A 12822-nucleotide genomic window follows, 5' to 3' on the forward strand; every position below is an offset into this window, starting at 1 on the left:
GCGAAAGCTACTTTGTGTCAGTCGACGAAAACATTGTTGGACTACCCAAAACAAGTGAAGAATGGGAAATTCGCATCATGACAGAATGGATTTACAAATCAACATTCGTGGGCAACGTCGCAAGCTTACTCACACGTTCAAGTGGACGAAACATTGCTTTGCATCGTCTTGAAACAAAATACCTTTCGTTTGAGAAAAGGGTTTAAGGGTCGATCGCATGGCGGCGAGAAAAGAGTTTGATTGGTTTGAATGTGTTTTGAGTAATGGCGAGATATCCACCTCGAATCTTAGCCTCAGGAGTGCGTGGTATCCACCACATTCCATTTCCATCTTATTTGCAAAAGGTTTTGATATTTTTATGTGTTTTGAGATTTGATTGAGAAAAGGTTTTAATGAAACCTCATTGACAGTTTTGAATGATGGTGAGAGCTAAGATAGGCGAGATATCCATCTCGAATCTTAGTCTCAAAAGCTCGTGGTATCCACCATGTTCCATTTCCATCTTTATTGAAAAGTGTTAAGTTGGAATTAAGTATCTTTGAGTTTTTATTGTGAAAATGGCTTGACGTTGGATCAAGCATTTGATGAGTGATTGAGAAAGATTTGAATGACATGGTTTGAAAGAAAGGGAATGGATTGATTTGTTTATTGAGAAAATACTCGATGTTGAATCGAGTTTTTATTTTTTGATCTTTTTTGAAAAGAAGTTGATTTTATTATTGTGTTAGTAACTAGCTAAACAATCAAACAATAAAGAAATAAAAACAGTAAAATTATTACACGTCATGGGAATGGGGGTACATTTTGCCAAATGGGGATTCAAAATAATAAAACAATTAAATCAGGCTTATCAATGAACAAGCAATGCATGAGTGTAGGTGCAAGGGAACCGTCACATTGTAAGAAGGCCCAAGAGTAAGCCATGTGAAGAAAACAAACACCAAGTTATATTTACAAGATGATAAAAAATTAAATTGAAAGAAGTGAAATCGGGACGTGCACGAATTAAAATCGGGATGCGAGGATGCGAATCAAAGTCACATAACGCAAAGACGTGCAAGGCGAATGAAAATTGAGGAACAAATAAAATCTAGGTAATGTGCTCAAAGCCGGTTTGCGCATATTGACAATAATCGAGATTTCATATGCGATTAATCAAAACACGGCGAAATACTATCAATATATCGATAAAATAATCATGGAATAACAACATGGGAATTGTCGAATCCATAGATTAAAACTCGATGTTTAATCAAGAAAAGAAATCCGAGAAACAGTAAAAAAAATCAACAAATATATAAAAATAGGACTAAACATAAAAAATTAAAACAAAGAAGGTGTAAAATAGTAATAATAATAAAACAAGTAAAAAGAATTCACAACCTTGTGGGAAACACCAAATGATATACCACTAGATCATGAGTGATTATTCATAGACTTAATGAAGTTTTGGATATATAATATAAAATATGCACAAAACCTAGAAATGGTGTATACAAAGTTTCAAATTCACAACTTAGTGCTCAATAAGTAACGCCTCAACCAACTCATCCATTAATTGAAATTTGATTAACGACGGTAACCGTAGATATATAAGAAAAACGAACATGAATAATTGGTATAACAATCAAAACAACAGCAAGACGTTACATGCTTCCTTTATGAACAAAATTACTGTTCATCCCACAACTTCAAAATCACTTTATTTACAAATTATTTATACTAATTAACCAAATGCAAACGATCAATTTAATAATCGAATTAATAATTAATCAATTAAAATTATAATTAATCAAACAATTAAAATCTAACCAATTAATTAATTATTAATTAACATTAATCATATAAAAAGGAAGTAATAAAACAGTAAATAAAAAGGGATGCAATAATGAACAATGGGGTATAAAAAAATAAAAATGGGCCCAAACCCACTTAACAATATTAATCACAAATAATAATGATAATGGTAATAAAAAATACACAAAAATAATAAAAAATAATAAAAATAAAAAAAGAAAGGAGAGAGCTTAGCCGCTCCAATTCTCCATATTTTCAAAAAAGAATTTCTTAAATACTTCAAGACTATTATTATTAAAAAAAATAAAAGATAAATCCTTTAATATACTTTCTCTTCCCAATAAACTGGTTTCATCATGTTTCAGGAAAAGAAAAAAAAACAAGTTCTTCACCTTCAAACATACAAACACCAAAAAGCTCTCTTCCTCTTTCATGTGAATAAAGTAAATTTAACTCAAACCAACATACATATCTTCTAAACAAAGAAACAAAACGTCATGAAAAAAAACATGAAGGATTAAAAAAAAGGGAGGAAAGGCTACCACAGGTTGTGTTGGAATCGCCTGAGATGAAAGCTTTCGCGGTGGTCAGCTGACAAGTGAAACGTGGCGGTGATGAAGCTGCATAAATCTCACTTTTATTTTATTTTCCTTTTCGGTCCGACTTGTAGTATTGTTGTTACTCTTTTACTGTTATAGATTGTGTGTGTTATGGGGTGCTTTGAATATGGTGGTTAGTGAAGATGAATAAGTGTGATGTGTTGTTAGAAAGGTGCTTTGAAGGTGAGCTTGAAGTGTAAAAACATGGAGATTTTGTTGTTGTGTGGTTTGCGTTTGTTTCACGGCGAGGCAAGAGTTTCTACGGTGGTGAATCAGTTCGTGTATAGTGAAGTTTGAGCGGAGGGAGTATGTAAAGGGTGGTCGCCTGGTGGGTTCCGGCAAGGAAAACGGAAGTGAATAGAAGATGTTTGTTGAAGATAAAAGAAGGTGAAACAGGTGGAAAAAATGGAAGAAGAAAAAAAGTGGAAAGAAAAAAAACAATCTCTTTTTTAAAAGGAAGGTTCTGCTATATATTTCAAAACCGAAAAAAAATCGTCCTCTTTTTAATCTGTTAGCCCCTTTTCATCATCTACCCTCTCTCTCCAATGCCAGCTGCATTCGTACGAGTGGGCCCTTTAAAGAAAACATTTGCAAACCCTTCAGCAAACACCCACTCACGAGGTACACACGTTGCTCTCAAAAATAAAGGAAGGGAGACATTTTTATGATGCTAGTTGGTATATTGGTGGTATCTTTGCAAGGAAAACGGATCCGATGAAACCACGTGGGACAAACATCAAAACCAAAAATCTTTTTCCAAAGGGACACGTGTGCCTTGCTGAATGGATAAGGAGAGCTATATTTTTTATTTTATTTTTCTTAATGAAATTTACTTAATAAACAAGGCTTCCAAAATTATTTACAAATAAATGATACAATAAAATATCAAACAAAAAACACAAATAATTCTAAATAATCGGTTAGATTATTTTGGCTATAAATGAAAATAAACGGATTAAAAATGAATAAAAAAAGGGCGCCAAAATGCTCGGAAAAATAAAATGATTGCACCATCATGATCAGTGCGAAATAAACGACTCGGAAACATACAGATTTTTGTCAAATTTTGAAATGGAAAACGCCCGGTTAAAACGCTCAGGCAGATCAAAAAGTGGCCGAAAAATTAGCCGAAAAATAAATCGAGCATACCAGATTAAACTACGTGAAACATAAATTAATAAAATGATGTCTGTAAGCTTGATTTAGAAATTTTTCATCCACTGATTTGACGCACCTCTATCAATTAATTCAACCGATTTTGCTGTAGATTCGAAAAATTATTTCGATTGATATTCTAGGCACTTGCGGTATGGAATGCATATTATGATATGTAGAAATGTGATAGCTATGATGAATATGTTGAAACATTGAATCAGGGTCAAAATCGGGATTTGACACCGGTCAACAAGGATCGCTCTGGATTGGGATACAACTCCCAAGACTTGAAGAAGCAAAGCGCTGATTATTGTAGAGGGGAAAATGCTCCCCTTATCAGATTTCTTCTCAAGCGTCAGACACCTTGCCGATGACCACGCTTATGCTCTGGAAGAGGATGGTGAAGTTGAAGAGGAAGGATTGATCTATAAGAAGACTGAAGGAAGAGGAGCAACCAACTAGACTATGTTTGAGTTACCTGAAGTAACGATGTTGGAGAAGTAATTTCCCTGTTTTTTATTTTCCCTTAAAAAATCAAAGAACCCATGACGTGCCCAAGGCATAGGGGAATCATTTGTAGGGCCTCCGTAAAAATTCATTTTTTAATCAATTAATGAAAATCATCACATTTCGCATTTGAATTTGTGATCATTGTCTTTCATTTATTTTATCTTTTCATTTAATCAAAAAATGGCAATGCTTTTCTTTTTCTTTAAGTTTTTCGAAACATTTTTTACTTCCTTTCATACAAATAAAGGCATGAACCTTAAATCGTGCATATTGCCATTGATTACCACCAATAATGATTCTTCTATGATCCCATATGACTTCGAGCATCCGGTTAATCATGCTGACGAGAATTGTGATATAGATTGCGAGCTCCCCAAAGAGTTAGCGTGACTACTCAAGCAAGAGTCAAAGTTCATACAACCGCACGAGGAATTAGTAGAAGTGTTCAACCTCGGAATGAAAGAGGAAGCTAAAGAGGTCAAAGTAGGCTCAGCTCTACAAGAAAAAGTAAAGGCAAAATTGGTCAAGCTCTTACAAGACTACATAGATGTGTTGCATGGTCTTACCAAGACATGTCAGACCTTGATACTGATATCATGGTCCACCGTTTACCCCTCAAAAGGGATTTCCCTCTCGTGGAGCAAAAGCTAAGAAGGACTCGTCCTGACATGGCTATGAAGGTTAAGGAGGAAGTGCAAAAACAACTCAACGCGAGTTTTCTAGCAGTTTCCAATTACCCTCAGTGGATTGCCAATATTGTGCTCGTGCCCAAAAAGGACGACAAAGTACGTATATGTGTAGATTACATATATTTGAATAGAGCAAGAACCAAAGACGACTTCCCACTACCCCATGTTGACGTGCTAGCGGACAACACCGTTCAATTCTTTGTTTTCTCCTTCATGGATGGCTTCTCCGATTACAACCAAATCAGAATGGCTCCGGAGGATATGGATATGACTACTTTCATAACCCCCATGGTGTACTTTCTGCTATAAAGTTATGCCCTTCAGATTAAAGAATGTTGTCACAACTTACTAACAAGCCATGGTCACACTCTTTCATGATATGATTTATAGAGAAGTCGAGGTATACATTGATGATATGATCACCAAATATCAAACCTAAGTGGAGCTTTTTATCAATTTTGAGAAGCTATTTGAACGGATACGAAAATTCAAGTTGAGGCTTAATCCTAACAAATGCAGGTTTGGGGTAAGGTCTGAAAAACTGCTAGGTTTTATCGTCAGCCAACGTGGCATTAAGGTGGATCCTGAAAGGGTAAAGGCCATATAAGATATGCCTGCACCCAAAACTGAGAAGGAAGTATGAGGATTTCTAGGTAGATTGAACTACATAGCTAGATTCATATTTCACCTTATGGCCACTTGTGAGCCAATCTTAAAACTGCTTCGAAAGGAATAAGCCATCATTTGGAACGACGAATGCCAAAATGCTTTTGAGAAGATAAAGGAGTATTTACAAGAAACTCCTATTCTGATACCTCATGTGCTTGGAAGACCTTTGATCATGTACCTTACCATCCTTGAAGGATCTATAGGATGTGTCCTCGGCCAGCGAGACGAGACTGGTAGGAAGGAACACGTCATATACTACTTAAGCAAGAAGTTTACCGATTGTGAGAGTAGATATTCGATGCTTGAGAAGACCTGATACGCACTTGATTGGGCTACCAATCGCCTAAGACAATATATGCTCACCCATACAACACTGTTAATCTTAAAGATGGACCCAGTCAAGTACATCTTCGAGAATCTGACTCTAACCGATAGAGTAGCCCGTTGGAAAATGGATTTAACCGAGTACGACATCCAACATGTCACTCAAAAAGCTATCAAAGGGAGTGTATTGTCCGACTATCTTGCACACCAACCTTTGGAGGATTACAAGTCTATGCGCTTTGATTTCCATGACGAGGACATCATGCTGATAAGAGATTGCAACATACCCGACCCTGAGGAAGGACCATAATCTGTATCTCGGGGGACCCTGGTATTTAATGGAGCTTCTAACGCTCATGGAAATGGCATCGGGATAATTATCACCTCCCCAATTGGTTTTCATTTACCCTTCACCGCAAGGTTGTGCTTTGAATGTACCAACAATATGGCAGAATACGAGGCTTGTATCTTCGGCATTGAAGTTGCGATTGATCTTAGGATCAAAATTCTTAAATTCTGCGGAGATTCAGCCTTGGTCATAAGCTCATCCCTTACAAGGAACATGTCATGAAGATGATCCCATACTTTGATGAGATTACATTCAACGACGTCCCTAGAGAGGAAAATCAGATGACCGACGCTCTGGCAACTTTGTCATCCATGTTTACGGTCAAATGGAAAAATGAAGCACCAATTTTCCACCTTGACTACTTGGACGAGCCAACCCATTATCTGGCATTCGAAGATGAAGCTGACGACCATCCTTGGTTCTATGACATCATGAAGTTCTTGTAAAACCAGGAGTACCTTAAGAACACATCCATCACCGACAATAAGTATCTTCGGAAGCTATCATCCAAGTTCTTCTTAAGCGGAGGGGTTTTATATAAGAGTAATTATGATTTGGTTTTTCTTAGATGTGTGAACAAGAAAGAAGCAAACCAGATTATAATGGAAATCCATGAAGGTTCCTTTGGGACACATGCTAGTATACACACCAGGGGTAAAGAAAATATTAAGGGACGATTATTATTAGATAACCATGAAGGTTAACTGTTATCGCCACGTCCAAACATGCCACAAGTGCAAAATCTATGTTGACAAGATCCACGTACCACCAATGTCACTCAATGTCCTAACATCACCTTAGCCTTTTGACATGTGGGGAATTGACGTGATCAGACGTATTGAGCCAACTGCCTCGAACATACATCACTTCATCTTGGTAGCCATAGACTACTTCACTAAATGGGTAGAAGCGGTATACTACGCCAACATCACAAGACAAATAATGGCTCAATTCATAAGAAAAGAAATCATTTATCGTTATGGGGTCCCTAACAAGATCATTACTGATAATTGATCTAACCTCAATAACTCGTCGCCTTATAGGCCCAAGATGAATGGCGTTGTTGAGGCAGCTAACAAGAATATCAAGAAGGTCATTCAGAAAATGGTAGAAACCTATAAAGATTGGCATGAAATTCTCCCGTTCGTATTACATGGCTACCATACCTTAATACGTGCCTCCACTAGGGAAACCCCTTTCTCTCTAGTGTATGGCATGGATGTAGTCTTGCCTCTTGAAGTAGAGATTCCTTCCTTAAGGATTTTGACCGATGTCAAGCTTGACGAAGTCGAGTTGGTACAAGCCCGATTTGACCAGCTGAACCTCATTGATGAGAAGCGCTTGGCAGCCATCTTCCACGACCAGCTATACCAAAAGTGCATCAAAAGAGCCAATGACAAGAGGCAAGTGAACGCCGAACTACGAAGGCCCATATGTTGTAAAAAAGGTTTTCTCTGAAGAAGCCTTAATCCTTGCAACTATGGATGGTGAATATCTTCTATCCCCAGTGAACGTGGATGCAGCCAAAAAATACTACGCTTAGAAAAAAGAAGAGGAAAGATCCTGATAAGTTGAAAACTCGAAAGGGAGACTTATGTAAAAATGGGTATCCCGATAAACTGAAAACCCGAAAGGGTGGTATAGGAAAAAATTAGGGATTCATAAAAGCAAGAGGCTGCATCTCACAGAGAATCTTCCTTCACTCCCCAGCGAGTCAATCCAGTCACTCTCCTTCTGAAGCAAGACCTTAGGACGGTCAAGGACATAAGGACTATAGCATAATTGGAACTTGGTGGAAATCATGCTATTTCATTGCCATTATAGTTTTTCAATTTCTTTTCATAATCACCTTTTTTATGAATTGCTCATTTGTAAAAATCACCCACTTTTGGGACCATTTTATCAATAAAATTAAGTCCATCATATGTGCTCAGTGTTTTTACTTTTCCTGCTTTGTTTGTGAAATGTGACTTTTCTTAAATTGACATCACATTGGAAAAATTTTGGTAAAAAACTTTTACTAAAAACCTTTTAGGGGAAAACATCAAATTACTTCTCTTTCAGAAGTGTCTAAAGGTAACAAAAAAACATGCTCGGTATGCCTCAACACCGTAACGCCACAAAGACCTTCGGATTTGGCCTAATCGGAGTTTCTCCTCAACAAAAATCCATAGCTATTACGCATGTTGTAGCTTTGACATCAGAGCTTCCAGGTTTCCGATGTCGGGAAGTCAATCCACTCTCCCCAAGGAAATTCTAAGCCAAATCATACTTGGCACAACTTGCAAACCTTGCATTTGCATATCCAAAAAAAAACATACATCGACATCATGTATACATAACATTGCAACATAAGCATCTTTTGAAATTCACACCTTGATTATACTCAAGAATGATTCATCAAACTTCGGAATTTCCCATTTGTTGTTGGAGATTTTCCCCAGTAAAGCCGTCATTCTCCCTAAGTAAAGTAGGGTATTCTGGCCGTTGCTAAGAATCGCCATTGAACTGCTTTATTTCCTCTCAAGTCTCCCTAAAAGAGTCAGGTATTTTAGTTGTTTCTAAAGAATCATCGTTGAACCTCTTCTCTCCCTAGCCAAGTCAAATATTCATAATCGTAGCTAAGAATCATCTTTGAACTTCTTTCCCCAGCATAAGTCAAGTACTCCAATCTTTGTAAGGAATCTTCACTGATCTTCTCTCTTCCCCAGCTAGAGTCAGTATTCCATCCGTTGCTAGGAATCATCAGTGAATTTTCAATCCTCCTCAGACAGAGCCAAGTATTCCAACCTTTATAAGGAATCATCACTAAACTGTTTGAGCTCCCCAATAGATGTCAGGTATTCCAGCCGCTGCTAGGAATAATCACTAAAATTCTATATTTCCTTAGTAGAGTCAGGTATTCTACCGTTGCTAAGAATCGTCGATTGTACCCTCTTGAAAAGTTTATCTCCAAACAGAGTCAGGTATTTTTAGCCATTGGTAGGAATCGTCGCTGAACTAATTGGGCTTATATCCCCAGTCGAGTCAGGCATTTCATCCTTTACTAGGAATCATCATTGAACGACTTCTTTTCCCCAAAGAGTCGGGTATTCTAGTTGTCGTTAAGAATCGTCACCATACCGTGTCATTCTCTCCAGCTGAGTCGGGTATTCTAGTTATTGCTAGGAATCATCACTGAACCCATGGATTACCCCCACCGAGTCATGTATTCTAGTCGTTGCTAAGAATTGTCGCTGGATTCACTTGATTGATCCCTAGTAGATGTCGGGTATTCCATCTGTTGTTAGGAATCATCGCTGAATCTATATTCCCATCAGAGTTAGGTGTTGCAGCCATTGCTAGAAATCACAGTTATTTTTCTCCCCAACGATTGATAGGGGCAATCACCCTTCTCTTTTCCGAAATTCTCATTTCCTAGCAGAGTTTCTTCCCCACCCTTCTTCTTGGAATTTTGACATTGAACTTTCCTCTTTGAAGAGACACTTATGTTGCATACATCACATTGCACGCATAATCATCATAACCATATACAATCCCTAGCAAATCATAACACTCTCACCCCCAACAGGGAAAATTTCCAGTTACTCCTTTTAGTATTTAATCCTCTCCTACCTTGAATGCATTGGAAGTCGTTGTTATCCGTACATTCAGGTCCAAGAAGATAAAATAGGGGCAGCTGTCATACCCTCAAATTTACCCTACCTCCACATCATCCTCTTGAATCCTAATCCATGAGCATACATCCCATACATATCATCTCATATGCATTTGTACTTAATGACCCTCAATAATCCACAAACCCAAGGCATGGGATTCATCTGTGAAGCCTCAAGACCCTCTGGCCATGTTGAGGAGTTCCTAAGCCATCTTAACCCTAATCTCTATCCTCAAGCATCCAACAAATCTAGGAGGATCATTCAAGACATTTCACTCACTCTCCAAAACCCTAATTGGATGGTGAGTCCCATTGAAGACACATCAAGATTCATCTTGTCACCCAATGACCTCAGCCCTTACTCTTGACCCTCATTTGGCTTGTACAAGTCACGATTCACCATGAATCTTGACCATGTCACTGAGGACCCCTAAAATCCAAAGTTTGTTCATTCCCCAAACCTTTGAAACATCTCAATATATCCCTTGCATCACGAAACCCTATTTTCTCTGACCATGGTTCTTGATGAAGCTTGTGATTCAAGAAACCCTAATTTGGGCATCCTTTGATCATTGACCTTGCTTCATTTTGATCACCATATCATACCACCACTCATTCAACATAAAATTAATTCATTTTCAACCATAATTCACCATTCAACTATCCATTCAATTCATGTTACAAGTACTTGGTTTGATTATGATTTTTGAACTTTCAAGGCATTTGATTCACCCATGAACTTGACCTAACATCACTCCACAAAGCCCCAAGCCTCATTTTACATCATGATATGACCATATGAGCTTCAAAAATCCATCATTGCACCATAAAAATCAATAGATATCAAATTCACATTTTTAGGTCATGTTGGTTGGTCACATTTTGGCAAGAATGGCCTATGGCAAGTTCCAAAGTCCATAACATTCTCATCTTACAAGCTTTTTAAGTTCCACTTCGAGAAAAATGTCCTAATTGAGTCCCTCTCTGCTTTTTTTTCAAGGTCTAAGACCTAATTCATTGAGAAAGGACCTAAATTTTTGCATTGGCTAAGCTGGTCAAACATGTCTACAATGCCCTAGAAACATGACCAAGATCACTACTTTACCACATTGCCATTTCCAAACCATAACTCCTTTTGACCTGGTTTTTTTGCATCTGATGAAGGACATGGCAAGGAACATTTGGCACAAACTTCATGCAAAATGCACGAGCCAATTTCATTTTACCTAGCTTCAAAGTTGTTGACTTAACATGATGCACAAACTAGACACACCTCAGCCAGAATTTACAAATCCAATCACCAAGGTTTCATTTCATTCCAATCTGATCTCTATTGACTTGTGACATTTTATATAACATACCAAGGCCTAAATGGAGGTCAACTTTTATGTGGAAACCTTTCCAATCCCCAAATCCAATGCCATGTGATTCTTCAGAAATTTCCCAAAATGGCCAAAGTTCAAATGCATAATAGACTATTTCATTGCCTTTGTATGTTCCTAATTGGTGCTAAGAACCAAAACCAAGTGGTTAGTGAAGGAAACTAGCTCAGAATGTACCATTGCATAACTCTAGAAAGCCGTTTTCGAGCATGCTCCAAGTCACATGGGATTTCTGACCAAACCACTCCATTCTCCCTCCAAATCCATTCCATCTCCTTCCCTATAAATAAGGGATGGTGTCTCACTCAGAAACCAAGCTTAGAAAGCCAGAAAACCTTTGCTGCAAAATCAATTTTCTCACCCAAGAACAGAGTTACCATTTTTAAAATTCAAAGCATTTCAGTTCAAGATAGCCACCCAGAATCCATCCTTGAACATCACTGAAACTTTCCCAAGTCCTAGGTCACCTTCCTAACACCTCCCCTGAGTTGTCCTTTGTCATCAGAGCACCACTCTGAAACTGATTCCGATCAGGTAGTTTCATGCACCCCCTTCACTCAAACAAGTTACCGTTCAATTCGAAATCACTCATTAATCATTAACCCCATGCTTTGAGTTTTGACTAACCATTATTCATCATTTAATTTTTAATTTAGGTCAACTTGTTCTTCTGAGTTTTGGCCAAATACTCCATACTCAGAGTCAATCAGTGGCTCATGAGTGTGGAGGGTGATTCATTTTTATGATTAGGCAATGATTTCATGTTTAAATCCCTTGAAAAACATGCATTTTTTCATTTTGATTATGAGATTCCAAGGTTGAAGATGAACGTTTTCCCACGTTTTTTATTTTAAAAACAAATATTGTTGTGTCCTGATTGGTTCTTTTGCACGCGGTTTCATTTTTAGCATTTGATTTAATATTTTATTTCAATAGCATGTTTCTTATCACAAGTGGGCACTTGGCCCATTGGGAGAGGGGGTTGATCCCCCCATGACCCCCAAGGTCAGGGGTTCAATCCCTAGCGCATGCATTATGTCTTGTTTTTATTTCTTTCACTTTTATTTTATTTATTTTCCACCTTATTTATTTCCAGTTTCATTTTATTTTTTATCCCCTTTATTTTTATTATTATGAAAATATTCCCAACATAGACTCTTGTTATTTTTTTCTCTATTATTTTATCATGCTTTGTTTCATGTCATTTGAACAATTTTTCATGGACTTATGAGGTATTGAACCTAGTGGCTAATGAAGTCTATAACTATCATGATATTGGATTGATTAGGGTTGCTCGAGCCTCCTATGTTTCAAACCTACTAATGAATGACCCAGAGTTTATTCATGGTACTTTGAAGCATGGATAGGTTACCTCTACATCAACCAACTTGGGTCATTTGACATATAGATGAAACGTTGTTTATGTCCATACTAACTTGTGGTTCCTTTTGTTCCATGTTGTCTCCATTATTATACTAACCCACTAACCCTTATTGTTAACTTGTTTATATTGTATATTGATCCTTATAACTTGTCTAACCTAATCATTTAAACAAAAGATTAACTTTTAACCCTTGAGTTGGTATAGTCTTCCTTTTGTCAAGATATTAATAGATGGACTTGAGGTTTGCATGACTTTCATTGTTACAAATCTATTGTAATTTGATCTGTTGATATTCTTCAATACTTT

Source organism: Lathyrus oleraceus, chromosome 5 (assembly GCF_024323335.1).
Source record: "Lathyrus oleraceus cultivar Zhongwan6 chromosome 5, CAAS_Psat_ZW6_1.0, whole genome shotgun sequence".
Lineage (NCBI taxonomy): Eukaryota > Viridiplantae > Streptophyta > Magnoliopsida > Fabales > Fabaceae > Lathyrus > Lathyrus oleraceus.